The sequence below is a fragment of the Cydia pomonella genome, chromosome 9, assembly GCF_033807575.1.
Source record: "Cydia pomonella isolate Wapato2018A chromosome 9, ilCydPomo1, whole genome shotgun sequence".
Classification (NCBI taxonomy): Eukaryota; Metazoa; Arthropoda; class Insecta; order Lepidoptera; family Tortricidae; genus Cydia; species Cydia pomonella.
In genome coordinates, this window is record NC_084711.1 from 13142111 (window position 1) to 13161817 (window position 19707).

Sequence of the window (19707 nt, forward strand, 5' to 3'; positions counted from 1 at the left end):
CATATTAGTGCGAGCGAAATGTATAGAAAGTAAATAACGTAGACGTTAGCGAATATGTCATTTTTCATTTTGACACTGCTGAGGCAGTTGTGGTCAGTTAAGAGATATTCTCTAGACTAGATGAAATAATAATCAGCCACTTTTCTTGCCTTATTTTCTCAAACTATATTAAAAATACGAAAAATTACTATTGAAACAAAAACGAATCTTTAACTTTGTCTCTTAGCGGGCGTACAGCCCACAGTCAGTCAGTTCAGTCACCTATTTAATGTCAATTCCACCAGCTGAGCCCTTCTCAGATTTGAGAATTTTAAGTAAATATTTCCGTCGCGTTGACGGGATGGCTCCTATATTTTTTAAAAATAATCTTTTGTCATTGCGTAGACTCGTCGTTGTTGAATGATATTCTTCTCTTCGATTATTATCTGTAAGCATAGTACGAAAGCTACTAATTTTATAAAACCTAACAAGAAAAGAAATATATTTACCTACTATGGAGGATCGTGTTTTAAGTGTCCACTTTATTCTTTCAACCACAAAATAATTGCACAGTTCAAGCATGAGCCCTTGGCATTGCTGAGGAAGCGGGAGGGTGTGTGCTCCGCTGGGCATCGAGCAAATATACATAGTTTACTAGATAAGTTTTGCAATAGACAAATATGAAACAAAGATGATAGGCCACCATCACATATACTTTTTAAAACTATATCCCCATAGACAATGATTGGCCGGAAAACATTCATTTAATTTTTAAATTTACTTATTAAAAAATCTAAACCTTGTATGGAATAAAAATGTATAAAATACGCGTAAATTGTCCTTAGCCCACGCCGACGTTTTTAAAGTATAAATCTATTTATTAATAAGTAAATTTAGCTACTTAAAACATTAAAATTTACTGTCTTTCAAAACAGTAAAATTTACTGTTTTGTTCCATAGAACGTTAATGCAATTTTAATTGTTTTAAATGTTTTTTTTCCCAGTGCGTGTGGCATGAACAACAAATAAGAGGCAAGTTATTATGTTCTAAAACTTATTAATAAAGAGTGTCGAACCCGGAAAAAACTACTTCAGAAAAAGATAAAAAAGCGGCCAAGTGCGAGTCGGACTCGCCCATGAAGGGTTCCGTACCATTTATGACGTATTAAAAAAAACTACTTACTAGATCTCGTTCAAACTAATTTTCGGTGGAAGTTTGCATGGTAATGTACATCATATATATTTTTTAGGTTTATCATTCTCTTATTTTAGAAGTTACAGGAGGAGGGGGCGGGGGGACACACATTTTACCACTTTGGAAGTGTCTCTCGCGCAAACTATTCAGTTTAGAAAAAAAATTATATTAGAAACCTCAATATCATTTTTGAAGACCTATCCATAGATACCCCACACGTATGGGTTAGATGAAAAAATATTTTTTGAGTTTCTGTTCTAAGTATGGGGAAAGTATATTTTTGTATGAAAATCTTAATGCGGTTCATAGAATACATCTACTTACCAAGTTTGGACAGTATAGCTCTTATAGTTTCGGTGGCTGTGACATAGTCGGACAGACAGACAGACATGACGAATCTATAAGGGTTCCGTTTTTTGCCATTTGGCTACGGAACTCTAAAAACTACACCGGTGAAAATAAAACCCGGTCAAGTAACGTGCAGGTAAGCAATCGGAAGTCGTTTTATTACGGATATTGATAGTGTGGGTTGCAAAGAATAGGATGTTACTATGGCACCCTTTATCTACGATCAAAAGAAAATGTCTTTCTTCGCTCTTTATTTACTGAATTGAAGGCGAAGATCTGTAGATGTTTCCAATATTTTCTTAGAATAGCTTGTCATCCAGAATCGACGACATTTCAACAAATAAACAACATTTGTTTGTAAGTATCTTTTTAACAACACATGTTTTTCATTTATTCATGTATAATATTGCTCAGCTCACATACACTAATAATCGTCTATCTATCAGTATGAGCAAAACAGCGGCTAAGTGAAAGTTATTTTTTTCAAGAATCATTTTGTTTTACAAACAAAACACACCGAAACAACCATCATACTTAGAATGGAATATTATTTTAGCTGTTATTATTGTTATTATACGTACACATATTTATATATAAGCGGATCCCTTTCTTTCGGATAATTATCGAAAGTCATAATGTAATGATAGTCATATTATCATTAGTTGACGACCGGTTTGGCCTAGTGGGTAGTGACCCTGTCTATGAAGCCGATGGTCCCGGGCTTAAATCCTGGTAAGGGCATTTATTGGTGTGACGAGCATGGATATTTGTTCCTGAGTCATGGGTGTTTTCTATGTATTTAAGTATTTATAAATATTTATATATTATATATATCGTTGTCTATGTACCCTCAACACAAGCCTTATTGAGCTTACTGTGGGACTTAGTCAATTTGTCTAATAATGTCTTATAACATTTATTATTTATTTATTTATTCCCTTTATTCCATTTTTTTTCTTACGTTAGGTTTTTTACAATATGTATATAAAAGTAAAATATGAAAACACTTACAAAACAATACAAAAGATATAAACACATTATAAAAAGCGGGGCAAGGCCCAAGCTGCCGGTGGTCAGGGCCGCAGAGAGAGGAACTGCCGGACTATCCACGACGTGTCCAAGATCACCGCCTTCTGCATCTGACCCTTGATCCAACCACCTAGCGAGAGTTTCTCAAGGTATTGGTGGAGACTCTTTCCTAGGAGACCGTTTGCTGAAACGACTATCGTGACAATGATCGTCGAATCAACATCCCACATGGCGGTTATCTCGTGAGCCAAGTCTAGGTACTTACTGGACTTGTCCTTCTCGGCTTTCACGAGATTCTAATTTATTTATTATTATTAGTCATAACTCTGAAACTGTTAACTTTTCAGGAATTTCCTTAGGTTATCCTATAAATAGGTTAGGTTAGGTGTGTTGAGAAAAACTATGGCTAACGAAAATGCGGACAAACAATACATTATGACTTTTAAGACTTTATGAGAAACAATAGAGACCCATTTATAAGTTAATTCTAAAACTTTTTATTGCACACGTTAAAAAGAAACAAATACAAGGAATATAGAAAATCCACTGCTCCCTGATGCTGCTGCTGCACTTCTGTGTGGCACCGTTTGGGTACGGAACTTTACTTATAAACATATATGTCCCTTTTGTAACTATTTAATATCATTTTTTGATACTTCTAAAATACCCATACCTGATAGGTACATTTTATATTCATTTATTTAATATTTATTGCACAAAAAAAAACATCGTCCAAAAGACGTATTTATACATATATTTACTAAGTAAATATTACAAACTTTTTTTAAATGAAACGGATTTGGGCAAGATCTATTAGGCAGATTTCCAGTGAAAAAATATATTTCACTCTTTCATGTTATCGGTCTGCAGTCGCATTCCAACTCGCTATTATTTGCACTGGGACAAGTATAGATAGCTATAAATGTAAACTTATTTCTATACTTTACAAAAAACTAAAAATAAAATTTTTGTTAGATGGTAAGTTTTATTTGACATTCATAAGCGCATTGTAATATGCCTATTATAAAACAAACTACCATTAGCTTTATCTAGAAAACACAATTTAAAGTTTACCAAGAACGTTTGGCTCTAAATATGCTAATGGCATTAGATGTAATCATCTAAATATTATCATACTTATCATCATATCGGGGCCGAGAATGTGCTCATAAAGTAAATCAATAAAACCGTCGGGTAAGTTTCCTAAAAGACATTACACTAACATCGCCATCGTGACAAAGCAGTGTCTCTTTTGCTGACCCATCGGGGATCGTGTGCTTTTACTTTGTCTACCTTTTTATAGGCACCGTATCTTCCTATGTCACTCTCAAGTCTTTTATAAAATTACTACTTCGTTCGAATGTAACATTAAGGGCGGTTTTAGACAAACGTTTTGTTGTTGACGCGCATATAGACCAAATGTAGGGAAATGTAACGAGCGTGTAAGCTCGTAATTCCATAACGACCGTATACGCGCAGAAAAATACGCTAGTCTAGTATAGATAAATATGACCAAGCCACATATTTTGGCTAACGTGTAGTTTGTGAGTAAGGACTTGTAGAATTAGAAACTTGGCTCGACATGAGATCTGTACCCCTAGTGTAAATAAATTCGATTTCGAAACGTGACGTACGCGTTTGCGTTTAGTCTCATTTTGTATGTGATTTAGAAAGAGCGCGCCAAGCGGGACGTTTTGGAAACTCAAAATCCTATACAAAATGAGACTTAACGCAAACGCGTTCGTCACGTTATGATGTCGATTAAATTTACACTAGGGGTACTGATAATGATTTTTGTCAGTACGTGCCTTATGGTTTCGTCTTGGCAATATTTTACATGAAAATATTTTTGGTGGGATTTCACTTCTTTTTGGAAGTTGCTTATGACAATCTGCCTTCCCCTAATTTAAAGGGTGGGGGATGATATACTCAAAATCCTGAAAGATGTATTTTATTATTTATAACAAGGACCAATTTTCAGACCTCTACCATTAAAATTTGTGGAAGTCTCATACAATAAGGGATTGGGGGGTAAAAGTTCCTAGTTTTAATTTTTTTTGTTGATGTTTGCGTACTAATACTAGCTTACATACCAAATTTTAGCTTTCTAGGACTTCAGGAACTACCCTAAGAGTTTTGATGATCATCAGTGAATGTGAGTGAGTCAGTGACGAAATCGGGGTTTTTTTTTAGTTATCAATAAAATCGAGAGCTATGCAATTGAAACTTAATATCCACTATTATTGACATCATATCCCGAGAATTTTGTTTATCTGGGATAATCCAACCCCAAGTTATGACTTTATGAGGGTCCAAAAAAACGACGAAGCGCTTCGTGAAAAGGTAGGCAGTGTCATCTCTGCGGATGCGGATCTTTATGTTGACACATATCTAGAGCTCTGTACAATTTTTTTTTTTATCATGGCACCGTACCGTGGCTCGTCAACATATCGAATAAAATACATTAAATATGTAAACAGACGATACAAATAAGTACTATTCTAAAAATTATATGTAAATAGTTTCATTAATCTAGCCAGCTTGTCAGACGAACTTCATCCTACACTTAAAATAAATAGTATTAAAAGAAGTCAAGGTCAAACACTCGGCGGTCACTCGACATCTAATTTTGAACAGTCTAACAGTCTAGAAAAGTTCCACAGTGGATTTCTAGTAGTGTAATACATACGAACTGTGCCTAAATAAAAAAAGCACTGTATATAGGGTGTAGCCTTTACTTTACTTTTCAAAGTAACCAACATTTGTTCAGCGACTTTAAAAAATATATGAAGTCAGTAGACTTCCTTTTTTTCATAAAAATTAAATATTACCTTCAATGTACGTTGTCATCAGTGTAATTGACGTTGCTTGTCAAGCTTTAAACATAACAAAATTCTCAATACATTGCGTCTTAGATTAAACTTTAAAGTCTTCTTTTTAGCAACACACAACACACAAGTTATTTTTAAAAGTTGCTAAGAAAATGTTGGTTAGTTTGAGGAGTACAGCCTAGACTTAGAATTTTTGCTCGTGTTACTGGCCACACCCGGTATAATTTGTGTAGTTATGGTGGTCGCTGTCTATCTTGATAATGACAGTATCCGTCTCATTCAAAGGCGCGGTGTTAAAAAGTGACTGTTGCCTTATCACGTGGATAACTCAGTCCATCATACGTTGGCCGTCGGTTGAGGAACGTGCACGAGCGTTAAGGTAACATTCGGTTGGCGTCTGCAGCAACGGTGTATATGTCGGCGGCCGATCGTAAAATCAGGCCAATCGTAAAATTTCTGCGTAAGTTTTGACGGTAGTTAGATAAATGGAAGTTCGCTAGGTTGCTTTGCTTTATATGCCTGAAGAGCAAACCGTCCAGAAATAGGATCCCCGCGTACCGCGTCTCCGTCAACTCAGGGACAGAGAAGAGACAGTATGCCTCGGAAATTCATGATCTGCCTGATGTTACGATCGGCCTTCGACATATAAATTGCGCAGCTGTCAGATACTGGTTGCTGAGAGACTAGTGTAACCATTTTTTGAAGTTAAATAACAAATCATTTTCCTCATTATTACGGACCTATTCGAGGCTCCGAAAATTTCCTTCCGAATGTTTTTAATTTGTTCCTAGATCTTTTGTTGTAGGCTTAACATTTTAGAATATGTATAATTAAAGATGCATAATTCATATTAGTTAGTTATTTATTGAGACAACAATAGTAGATTATACAACAAGGGAATAAACAACATAAATAGCGACCCATTTCATAAAATGGGGCATATTTGCCCGCGTTTTACCACGTATATATACATGTTTTATATATGTTTTTAGGTTATATTCGGATAAGAACTGCAGCTGTATTACTGTCGGGCCATTACGCTGTGGCTGACAATTTCTTTGGTAAAATTTTTCATGTACGTATATGTTTTTAGGTTATATTCGTATAAGAACTGCAGCTGTATTACTGTCGGGCCATTACGCTGTGGCTGACAATTTCTTTGATAACATTTTTCATGTACGTAGCTGCATCGCTTACTGCCGCGATTCGAACTTTCTTTTCGTCACATTTTAAAATTGACAGTGTTCGAGTCAACGTTACGGCAGTAATGTCGCAACGGTAATGCAGCTGCAGTTGCAAAACTATAGCCGGCCGGCCGGATGCATATAGAAGGCCGAACGTAGAGTGACCGGATAGCTTTACGAGACCAGATAGCTTTATGAGGGCGACAACCCCTTTTCATGCCAAGGTATGTATGTATAGTGCTTTTCTCAAACATGCAATAAAATAAGATAAATAAAATATCCACAAAATAAAAGTTTTATTTCTGAATGTCATAACGAACCAAAAAATAAATATTGGTTATAGTTTTTTTTAATTTGTTACAGAAAATATTATAGCGGAAAGCTTTGGTAAAATCGCCCCCCGGAATCAAAATTACTAGTGAAAATAATCTTCATCTCCTTGGCTGCCCTATTTTAAATCAATCCTTCGACGAATACGTCAATAACAAAATTCAAAATTTCAATTCGGTTTCGGAACGTCTACTAAAAATTAACATGCATACCGCCTATTCCATCATACGACACTGTCTTTTTGTACCCAAATTTACCTATGTTCTCCGTTGCAGCCACCTCTGGAAGCATTTCAGTCTACTTCTAAAGCTAGACTCGCTAATTGAGGAAACTTTAGCTTTAGTACTAAATATACGTTTCGAAGATAGATCCTGGACCCAGGCTACTCTACCTGTTCGGCACGGTGGCCTGGGTATCCGCAAAATTCCTAGTGTTTCACTGCCAGCCTTCTTGTCCTCATAGTTCTCAAAACCTGATAGAGAGCATTTTAACCCCTTCTCTCGGGGCCATAGAGGTAGCTCATTGCACCGAGGCCAAGAATGTTTGGTTATTAACCTGTGGTAACACAGACCCGCCTGCCAATCCCTGCTCGCAGAGGCAATGGGACGAGCTGCTCTGCTGTCTAGTACGGAATCATCTCGTTGATACGTCAACTAGTACGGCAGATCGAGCTCGTCTACTTGCCACTGCGGAATGGGAGTCGGGTCTGTGGTTACAAGCCCTTCCCTCACCATCGATAGGAACTCTAATTGATAACACCACATTTCGACTGGCGACTAGCTTGCGCATAGGGACAACAACGAACGTCCCCCATCGCTGCCGATGTGGTGCCATGGTAGACAGCCTCGGCCATCACGGGCTTTCCTGTGTTAGAAGCGCTGGACGCATACCCCGACATGCTAGCGTCAATGACATCATCCGAAGTCAAAATTCCGGCCATACTTGAGCCCGTTGGTCTGGCAAGAGATGACGGCAAGAGGCCCGACGGCATGACGTTGGTGCCTTGGACAATGGGACGGCCTCTAATTTGGGATGCCACTTGCGTAAACACCCTCGCGCCATCCCACCTTCTCGCTGGGGTCGTGGGGGCCAAGCGCGCGTCAGCTATACAAGAATTTAGCGACGCGCCTCATAGACACCACAGGTGACCAGAAGGCTGGCCAATATTTCGCTCAACGCATAAGCATTGCCATTCAACGTGGCAATGCGGCCAGCCTTCTGGGCACACTTCCCATCGGTAGCGAGCTTGAGGACATATTCTATTTATAACACCCTTATTTTAAGTTTACTTTTTATCATTAGTTTTAAGTTTATTTATAGCCTATTTTTAATTTAGAGTGTAAAATTTTCTTATTTAAATTTTATGTTGCTAATAAATGTCAATTTGTCACAAATATATGTGAAATGAAAATTAAAAAAGAGCCATTTCCCGACCTAGGCCTGCAATTTTGTGTGAAAATTTATTAAAGACCTCTCGTCCAGCCGCGCCCGGAACGTGATACTTCCCAGCTTATTGGGCTTACTGTGGGAGACAGTCAATTTTGGTAATAATGTCCTACAATATTTATTTATTTAATATTTCTTTGCATGTTTGAGAAGAACAAATATACATGGTTAATAACTACCCTGTTTTCCATAGTACATAGTTATAACAATATAGTATGTAAAACTGATAGACGGTAATTGTGCGGCACATGGAGATCGGCTAATTTCTGTTATTACGAATCCATTAACGTTCCGGCCAAATGTACTAATTATGCAAACGTATACGATGAAGACGCTTAAATTAAACATGCGCTACCCAAACGTGTTCCTGCTATGTCAGATACAATTATAGTAAAGAGGCTAGAGTTCGGTGACTGGATGGATGTTACGTTTTATGGAGTACTGAATATTTTTTAACAAAATCTGTGGCAATATATTAAAATTGTAAGTACCTAGAATGTTTGTTCTGATAATTTCACTCTGTTCGCATAATTCGACACATCGGATATATGTAGCTCGCGGGACAGGCGCAAATGTCGTCGGTCATTGCATCCCGGATGATAGCTCCTACAATTAAACCGACAGCTGGTCACATGAGCATGTAATTTTTTTTTGTCATTACGTCCCAATTGAAACTTTGCCATATGATAGTTTACTTATTTATGCTATAAAATCGTTAGCCGGATGTAAAGCGGTGGAAGTTACATAGAAGCCTGACGGGACCATCGTGTTACATGTCTAAAATCGTAAACGATATGATGTACCTGACCTGCCTAACTTAAGTATAATAAAAAGATCATCAAACTCATTATATTTATTTACAGTACATATGGGGCTACTTTATAGCACTAGTGCGAGAAGTAGCATATTACGTTACTGTGTCGAACATTTAAAGGGCCATATGTACTGTAAAACGTTGTACGATACATGTGCGAATAGGTAATTCGCAACTCGTGTCGATTTAAAACACTCCCTTCGGTCGTGTTTTAATTTATCGCCACTCGTTTCGAATTTCCTATTTTTCGCACTTGTATCGTAATGTACTATTAAACTGTGCCGCGGTTTAACTGCAGGGGGCCTACCGCGAATATCGAAATTCGCAAATTGCGGGGATCTTTCTCTTTCACTCTCGCTAAGAAGTAATTAGAGTGACAGAGAAAAATGCCCGCAATTGACGAACTTCGATTTTCGCGGTTACAGCCCTGGTCATAGATAAACAAAAAACCATGTATAGTACAACTAAGGCGCTTATCACACTGTATCTGATTCACACGTCGCTCCGATATTTCAGCAAGACAACGCCATGCGCGTATTATAACGACATCCCGCTCACACATCGGACCGACGTGCGAATCGCATTTAGTGTGCCGTCTAACAGCATTGCTGCTACAATCCGAGCGGCGCCTTAAAGCCCTAAATGACGTAAGACATTCACTTGTCACCAAAATCTAACGTTCGTAATCGGAGGCCAGAGTTTGCCCTGATTGCCAGCAGTTTTGTTAATTGCGCCCTGCCCAGTTTCGTTTATTCACAACTCTTACCGAGCATATTACCCCAGGAGAACCAATACAAGCGAGATCTCTCTTTACGCTTAGTCATTATAGATCCCTAGGCCCATTGGCCAGAAGGGCTAACTCATAGTCCAATCTTGGTCCAAACAAAGTGTTGTTTTAATTAGTTGGTTGATTACTAGCATTGTCTTTACAGCTATTACCCTTTCGTCAGGCAGCACAAAGTTTTCAGTTTCGCGAACACTGTTCCATCATCAAGAGTAGAAAAGAGGAAATACGAGAAATTACGAGTAGGTTATGGGGAAGCATTGAATTTGCAACTGCTTTGTTGATTTAGGATTGCCTTTTGTCTTTGGATGTCAATAGTCGATATTTATTTCATTTGCCATTTCACTTGTATTTTTTTTAACCATACAAGAAGACCCGGACTTTAGTTGAATATTTTGTAAAGCCGTGTTTTCACTTAGTGGTCTGAATAGTTCTGAGCGAGCAATCGTTCGTTCGTTCGGTGAATGGAAACAGTTGCTCCAATAGTAAATAAGAAGAGCAAACATTTGCTTTAAACAAAATGTTTGCTCAAAACACTAAGTAAAAACGCGGCTATACAACCACAGTAGACTACCCACAGCTTAAGTCATAATTTCAAATTTATTTAATCTTTATTCAATTTAGGCCTAGTTTACCCTCTGGGTTGGAAGATCAGATGGCAGTCGCTTTCGTAAAAACTAGTGCCTACGCCAAATCTTGGGATTCGTTGTCAAGCGGACCCCAGGCTCCCATGGCAAAATCCCGGGACAACGCGAGGAAGAAGAAGACTTATTGGGAAATACAGCAAAAATTTCAAAAAATAGGTACCTACAATTACAATAACAATTCAAATACAATTTTGAGTGTAGTATTAGAACAATACAAAACAAGATTACAATTTTATTACGATTATACGAATTCACGGAATTAATTAATTTTATGTTTTATTTTGTTTGATGAATCTATTACACTTGTGCTGGAACAAATCAACGTGTGAGTATTTGTTGTTGTAAATATTGCATGTTCTTGGAAAAAAAATGTTGTTTACATATTTTTTGTGAGTACATGGAGCGACTAGTAAAGCAGTGGATCCTGTACGTGTACGATACGTGGGACATATGAATAACAACTTGATGAGAATCTTCCGAATCAATTGAATTATTTAATAATTTGTACAAGAGATCTTTTATCTCATGGTTAATGCGGAGTCTCCAGGTTCCATCCTCTCCACGTGTGGGTCCTAGGATTTTTTTGTAGATCTTCGTCTCAGCTACCAGTAGCAAGCGCTCTTCCTTTTGTGTTAGTGTCCAAGCTTCGCATCCGTACATAAGTATTGGCCTTATGACCGTTTTGTATATCCGGAAATTAGTGTTCCTGGTCATTACCTTGGTCACTAATACTTTGTGAAGGGCAGCCGCACAGCGTAGAGCGTTCTGGATCCGGACTTGTATCTCGCCTTCTCTCTGGTTGGTATCCGTGACTATGAATATGTATCTCTTCATATGAAGGGGCTCAGTTTTGTCGTGATGAATTAGGAGGCCAGCCTTCACAGCTTCCCCCTCTAGATCCTGGACCCTGGATTCTGGAGACTGGACACAGGAACCAGGAGATTGAAGATCTGTTGTCCGAGCTAAACATCATTGGAGAAACGAAAACCGCCAGACTCCGATGGCTCGGGCACGTAGTCCGGATGTGTGAGGATCGTGCAGTTTGAAGGGCGTACACTGAAGGTCCAAATGGCCGAAGACCGTCTGGACGCCCTAGGTACCGCTGGAGAGACGAAGTGCAAAAACACCTTAGCGAACTCGGCGCCGTCGATTGGACAGAAACGGTTTTGGACAGAGAAGCATGGCGGTCTTTGCTATCGGAGGCCAATATCCACGTCGGGTCGCTGCGTCACAGCGGTAAGTAAGTAATAATTTGTTATTTAATTACATCCCGCTTTTCTCTTCTCACTTGTAAGGACTCAAAATTCTAGGGTTTAAAAGATTTGAATTTATACTTTATGATGTTTAAGATTTTTTTAAATTCTTTCTAATGAATTAATGTGTACTAAAAACTATATTATTAAGTTTGTTACCTGTGTTCGTATCTCTGTCTCCCATAAATATATTTAAAAATATTTACTTTGTAAGGATCTTGGTAGTAGTAGTACCTACATGCGGATTGAAATCCATTTGAGTCAAAGTTCTTTATAATAATCATAATGATTATTGTCTGCGGCGGCCTGCACGGCAATGCTACCGGAACCAATGCTGGGCGGCAATGCTACCGGCACCAATGCTGCGCGGCAATGCTCCTAGCACAAATGCTGCACGACAATGCTACCAGCACCAATGCTGCACGGCAATGCGGTTGGCCATTCGCACTTATTCTGAAGTAACAATATTAGTACTAGAAGCACCATACACCATTATGTTGTTACTAGGGAGAGCGCTTCATGTGCAAGAAATATGCATTTACGAATCAAGTACCCAAGTTAATGTTACCGCACCGGCACGTACCTATTCTTAAGTATTCATGAAACGACGACATTCAGACGTACCGACGCCAGGACGTGTTGAAATAACTTTAAATTACATTCAAATATTTAAGTAAGTACCTAGAAATGCTATCAATGCAATAAAACGTGCCTTCCAGAATAGCAAATTCAGCATTTGCGTAAACGTTATTCAATACAATCTGCTTAAACTAAATAAGATGAAACTGTAATGCTTATTGGCAAAGTGTAAAGCGACTTAGTGTTGATTATTAGTTGTGCGTTCTATCGTCCCGAAAAGGTTATAATGTACTACTAATATGAGTAAAAAGTTGAAACTGAGGGTCTCCATTTGTAAAGCCATACCTACAGCATTTATAAAAACATGAACAATCATTGTTATCATACATTCAATATTAAACATTTTATAATTGCTGTGTAGATTACATTTAAAATCTGAGTGAAGTCGACTCAGGGTTTTGAATTCATTTTTCCATAGCACCAGCTTTATTGAGGTTAGAGTGGGGGGAGGCCCATTCGAATGTGCACTCACATAAGAATGACGTCTGTGTCATTCAGTTATCGTGCATTTCGCTCGTATTAGTCCGTAAATGTATTGGCGTGGGCCAGACGTACGATAATATAACATCATTTAGTGTTATGTGTGTGTACGTTCAAATTGGACTATAGGTCGATATGCCCCGTAATATTTATATTTATTTTCATCACAGTTGCTGATGAAGGGTTGTTATTCACGCAGGTTTAGCGGGAGTAATTAATAGAAATAAATCAAAAATCAAGTTATGATTAAATAATAATATACTGATAAAAAAAAAATTAGATGATTAATATAAGTTACATTTTAATGGATAGAACGGGTGGAAAGGGCACCTAAATAGCATGTTTCGAGACCCAAGTTATCCTCACCTGCTCGTGGTACACTCGGCTGAACAACAAACGATGAGGCTCTTGCAACCCACCAACCCACCAACCAACGAAAATAGCCATGGTGTGGGTGCCGCAAGACGGGCGAGGACCTGGCAGGCATGGCGAGTCGGAGATTGTTACAAAACCGAGACGGATGGAGATCGAGGGGGCCTTTGCCCAGCAGTGGGATATCATAAAGATTAGTCATTATTAATTTAAAATTGTTTAATGATTAATGGCTGATTAAATATTTGTTACAAAATTTTAAATCGTGACTGTATGCCGAATGGTTACTTATTTGTCTTTCATGCCTTTACGCGAAAAAATAAAGAAAACCGCGCATTTCATTATGCGTTTTGAACACATATTTATATTGGGTCTATCGCGTATTGATATTGTAACCTCTAAGTCCGACGTTTCGATGCAGGTTAAACTGGTCGTCAATCAGGAAATACTCCAAAAAATTTAATAGGAAAGATGGTTTTAACTTATCGCCGGCTTGGGGACCAGTGATCTAGAAGTTAAAGCCAAGGGATCTATCTATCTTCGGATGTGTTCGCGAACGAAGTGAGTGTTGCGTGTCGGACTATTTACAATAATTAACGTATGTGTCCGGGTTAATTTGAATTTGTGATGTCTACCCTCAACTTTTGCATAGACTTTTCATCGGGGTGTTACACAAAATCGGGGTGTTTTGACATTTAGCTGGGCCATAAGAACCCCTAGTGTATTTTTTTTCGAATGCGTGACGTGACGTACGCATTTGCGTTAAGTCTTATTTTGTATGGGATTTAGAAACAGCGCGCCAAGCGGGACGTTTTTGGAATTCAAAAACCCATACAAAATGAGAGTTAATGCAAACGCGTACGTCACGTCTCGCTATCGAATAAATTTACACTAGGGTTACAGTTATCCACAATCACGACCTGCGTCGAAACGTCAGAAATAAAGGTAACAAAATAAATTCGCGATAGACCAGATATAGGTACATATCCGTAATCTTACTGTACCTGTTTATCATGTTTTTTTTTTCTTTGGTGTGATCAAAAACATTTTGTGTAACACGGGAGGTATTAAAAATATAAACTAGAGGTAACCAAGCTTCGTCCGCGTTATCATTTTTAACCATGTTATATTCGTGGTTTAACATTCACCCATTTATGTTCATGGACGAGCTATACGTATTGGCATTGGATTGAATGTATGGACAATTGACACAACTGTGTTATGGTACCTATACGACAAGAATATTGCGTGGCAGCAAGCGTCAAGTCAAGTGCCCTGTTTTTCCTTACAATTTATTACGGCTATTATTCCTCGGTTTATTTCCCTGTTCTGCAGAGCCCTCATGCGTCTCTTGTCATTAGTATACCCTTCCTCGCATGTCCCTGTCAGTGGTGACTTCCGGTCTCGTGTGTTAAATTTAACCTGTGTACCCGTAATATGCGATTTCAAGATATTTTGTACTATTCAAAATTTTACTTTAGTTGGTTTTTAATGTCTATGATATCTAGGAAACCATTCAAATGTACGAGTATGTATGTAAACACTTAATTGTACATAAGGGACAGGTAAAGTTACAATAAAAGAATAATAATGTTGGCAATGTACAAAGGCGAACTTATCCCTATAATCCAGTCAACCTTTGAGCAAATGTTTTGATCTTATTCGTGTACACTGTATACGAATAGGATTAGGATTAGGTATAACGTGTCCTTTTCTTCGTATCACTGCAAATTTTGGGAAGTACATGATTAGGGAATCTTCTAGAAAAATATCATATGGACCTCAATCTATCGATTAAGCTATCGCTTAAGTATGAGCTGCTTCAGCAGTCTGCTGGTTAATTTTAAATCCCTGTTTATATAGCTTAATACTTTATAATATACCTACATACTCGTAATTAAAAGCTTGTGTAAGCTCTCTGAAGTGAATAGTTAAGTACACGTCTAGAAGATTTAACGTGTACCTACATTAAATAAGCGTACTATGAGTGGATTATTTTACGGTGTAATAAATAAGTATTTAGGTATCACAAATGGAACTAAGTATGTAGTTGTAATTTGTAATTCCTACAAGAGGGCGAGATCTTAATTGTACTTAGTCGCTTTTGTTTTACTCGTTTGAGTCTTGTATTGGAACTTAAAATAAAACAACGTTTTTTAGGTGTCTACATATACCTTAGCATATATTTATATATAGTGAACTAATTAATTTTGTTTGAATTACTACACCTGCACCATTTTACAGAATATACTCTATCTACTTTCCTATAATCGAAGTGAAATTTTCGTTTTTGGACCCGGGTACGTCCTTAAACTACGTCCAAAAGAGAGGTATGGGCATTGTGAATTTCATCTCGCTTTGTGTGGTAGGGCACAGCCAGTGGATGTCATTCCAGATCTAGAGCAGAGCCCAACTGGGGAAGTACCTCCACCTTACAGAAAACCGCAGCCAAATAACACTAGACCCTACTCATAGTGTTGTGTTCCTGCCGGTAAGTAAGGTTGCCAGAGCTCAACGAGGGGGGGCGGGTTCAGGGTCGGCAACGCGCATGTAACTCCTCTGGAGTTGCAGGCGTACATAGGCTACGGAGACTGCTTACCATCAGGCGGGCCGTATGCTTGTTTGCCACCGACGTAGTATAAAAAAAAAAGAAAAAAGAAATGCATTTCACGATCAGTTTGGAAGTATGAAGCGGGCTTTTAAAAGTTATGCGGTAGCAAAAAAAAAGGCACACTTTAGCCACTTAGCGTTAAATCTCTCTCGATGACCGGGTTTACACTTTTATCAGAGAAAGATTTAAAAAAATCTGTCTGAATTTTAAGAGGTTTCTTTTGAGTACATATATGACCTGATATAGAAGCTTTTTGTTTGCACTACACTAAAAAGGGTATAAGTATTACAGAAACTTATTTAACTGTTATTAAAATATCGTAGAGAATAGTTTAATTAGTAAGAGAATATGTTGTTTACTAAATCCATCTTGAACGCTGACGCAACGTATAAATATAACTTTTTTACATATAACTTTTTTAATGAAAAAATTGACATTATTCCAAATAGAAGTAATAATTTATAAAAAATAAAATTAATAATAACTAAATATTCTAGGACATTCTTACACAAATTGACTAAGTCCCACGGTAAGCTCAAGAAGGCTTGTGTTGTGGGTACTCAGGCAACGATAGATGTAACAAAGAGAATTTGAAAGATGGCCGTAAAATTTACTGTGGCTACAAAGTCTCCTTTGACAATCCACCTCTGTTTCAAATTCTCTTTGATATGTAATATAAATAAATAAATAAAAAAGCCTTATATTTCTTACTAAAACATTACAAATATAACAGCACAATTTTAGGTTTATAAATTAATGACTGAACATTAACAAAGCTGACATTAAGATTTATAATATATATTATCTATAAACATTATTATTTTTAAGTAAGAACCCCTCGCTACCCGAAGGTGAATGTCTAGTGATTTCCAAGTTTCCCGATTGCTCGCCGTATTCATCCACAGTTTTCCAGCCACTTGTACTATGTCGTCGATCCATTGGGCAATCGGTCTACTCTTTCTACTACCCTTTGGTCCTTTCCATGATTAACATCATTTACGAGTCCATCTATTGTCGGTCAGCATAGCTATATGACTCGCCCATCGCCACTTCAGTGTTTTTACAGTGTTGTAGAGCATCGGTAACTTTAGTCCTGTTTCTGATAATTTTGTGGTTTATTTTCTGTTGTTTAGTAACTTTTAATAAGCTCCTCTCCATACTTCTCTGACACGATCTTATCTTATTTTTCATTCGATAGGTGAACTTCCACGTTTGGCTCGCGTAAGTCAACGAGGGCAGAATGCAGGTATCCATCACTTTCTGTTTAATTCGAATCGGCATATCACTTTTTCCAAGCATTTGATACTCTCCTTTCTATTTCATCCTCGTTTCTTTGACTTTTAAACGATATTTCTTTGCCAAGGTAAATATAGCTATCGGTATACCCCAGTGGTTCATTTTGCAAGTAAACTGATTTTTTATGGTTGTTCGTCATGATGATAGTTATGCTGCCATTTGTTTCCAGTCCGACTTCGCGACTTGATGTTTGAAGTGCATTTATCATTGACTGTTGTAGCTCTGTCGTACTTTCAGAAAACAAGATAATATCGTCGGCAAATCTTAAATGACTTAGGTACTCGTTGTATATATTTAAACCGACTTTTTCCCTGTTTCCCTATAACCGATTGAAAAACAGCAATAAAAATCGTTGGTGAGATGGGGTCTCCCTGTCTGACTCCTTTTCTGATTGGTATAGGAGGTCCGGTGAACCCCAATCTAATTCTGCTATTACAGTTTTGGTACAGGTGTTGTAGAACTTTCGAATAGGTGATCTCAACATTTTGCGAATGTAGAGCTTTCCATATCGAGTTATGATGTAGAGTATCGAACGCTTTTTGAAAGTCTATAAACGCTAGGTAGAGCGGTCTTTGAAACTCTTGGTATTTTTATATTAGCATTTCGACACAGTGGATATGGTCCACAGTGGAGAATACTCTTCTAAATCCCGCTTGTTTTTTTGGTTGGTGTTTTTCAATAGTGACTCTAATTCTCTTTTCTATAATCGATGAAAACAATTTGTATATGGATGATAGCAGGCTGATAGGTCGGTAGTTACTCACATTATTGGTATCTCCTTTTTTATATAATAAGATGATATCTGACTCAGTCCATTATTTTGGAGTGGTTGCCGTTTTTAGTACCAAGTAAAAAAATTGAGCCAAAGGGTGGGGGGGGGGAGGGCATGTAAGTATTCGCTAGTTTCAGTGCGTCGTTAGTTATTTTGTCGGGTCCTGGGCTTTTGTCGGATTTCAACTTAGCGATTCCCTTCATAACTTCATCTATTCCGATGTCCGGCACTTCTGCCTGTGCAACTGTTGGTAGGACAAGGCAAGGCTCTTGATTTTCAGATTTGTACAAGTTTAAGTAGAAGTTTGTTGCAGTCTGTAGTATCTCGTTCCTATTGCAGGTTACTTTGTTTGACGCTTTAAGTTCTTCGATCCAAGTTTGGTGTGTTCTCAATTCTTTGTTAGCTTTTTTTAAGGTCCCCGATTGTATCAGGTGTTTTTCGATGGTATTTAGGCGATGATTATTATAATCAGACCGGATATATTTACTAATTAACTTATATAGAGCTCATAGTTCATTTTTCATGCTGCGTGTTTTCGGTTTCGTTTTTTACAGTTCTTGCCTCCTTGACATTATTGTTTTAGTCCTTGCTGATAAAACTGAATTTTGGATCTGTTTTACGGGATCATGAGCGTTTTCAGGCTTTTATTCACAGCAGCGACAATTGCGTCATGAAATTTTTGTACAGTCTTATTTTCCCCTTCACTACTGAGATATGTAATATACAAATACTTAAATACATAGAAAACACCCATGAATGAGGAACAAATACCTGTGCTTATCACACAAATAAATACTCTTACCGGGATTCGAACCCAGGACCATCGGCTTCATAGGCAGGGTCACTACCCACTAGGCCAGACCGGTCGTCAATTACATTCATTACGATAAAGTCTGAACATGAATTTTAATTGAGAAATAAATTCAAAGTAATTTCTTCTCGGCTTGGTATTACGTACATGTACTTGGTGTCTTTTAGCAAAAAAAATTGTTCTCTCTTCAACGTAAACTTTCGTCGTCAAATTTTAGTTCTAAACTTTAGCAGTCTTGAAATAGTAAAAGATCCGGAAGTTTCATGAAACAGCCGCAAGTTATCTACCTATTTTGATTCCCTATTCCTAAACTACTTTGTTTGCGTCATTGACTTTTTACTGTAAAACGAAAAGTTTGTCCGTCTTCTTTGTGAAGTTTCTTAAAAAGTACTCCTCTACTATATGTATTAAAAAACACAGAGTGATCGTGTCGATCACATTTGTAGGATGAAAATATCTTTGCAACGTCAATCATTCTAAAATCACATGATAAAAGTATCGAGAAAATGCTGGATTTCATTCCATGCCATTACTCAGACACGGCTGTTACACTTTGCGTATGAGCCAAAATACTTTTTCTATTTCAGTAGGTAAGAGAAGTCTAGAAGTTGTTGATACAATTCAATAGTGGATATCTATCTTCAGATAAAGTTAGTAGAATATATATAAATATATCTTTATGATTGTGGCGTGTTTTAATATTTCTAAAGCCTATATACTACAATTTATAATTATTCTTAAATAAATTGTTACAAAAAAGTGTAAGTAAAATTATTATCATTCAGGTAAGTAAAACACTAAATCCTTCGATCCTTCACTAAAAATTAAACACGTCTCCTTAGACAAAATATTGAATTTTAATCATTGATAATACAATCTATTACCT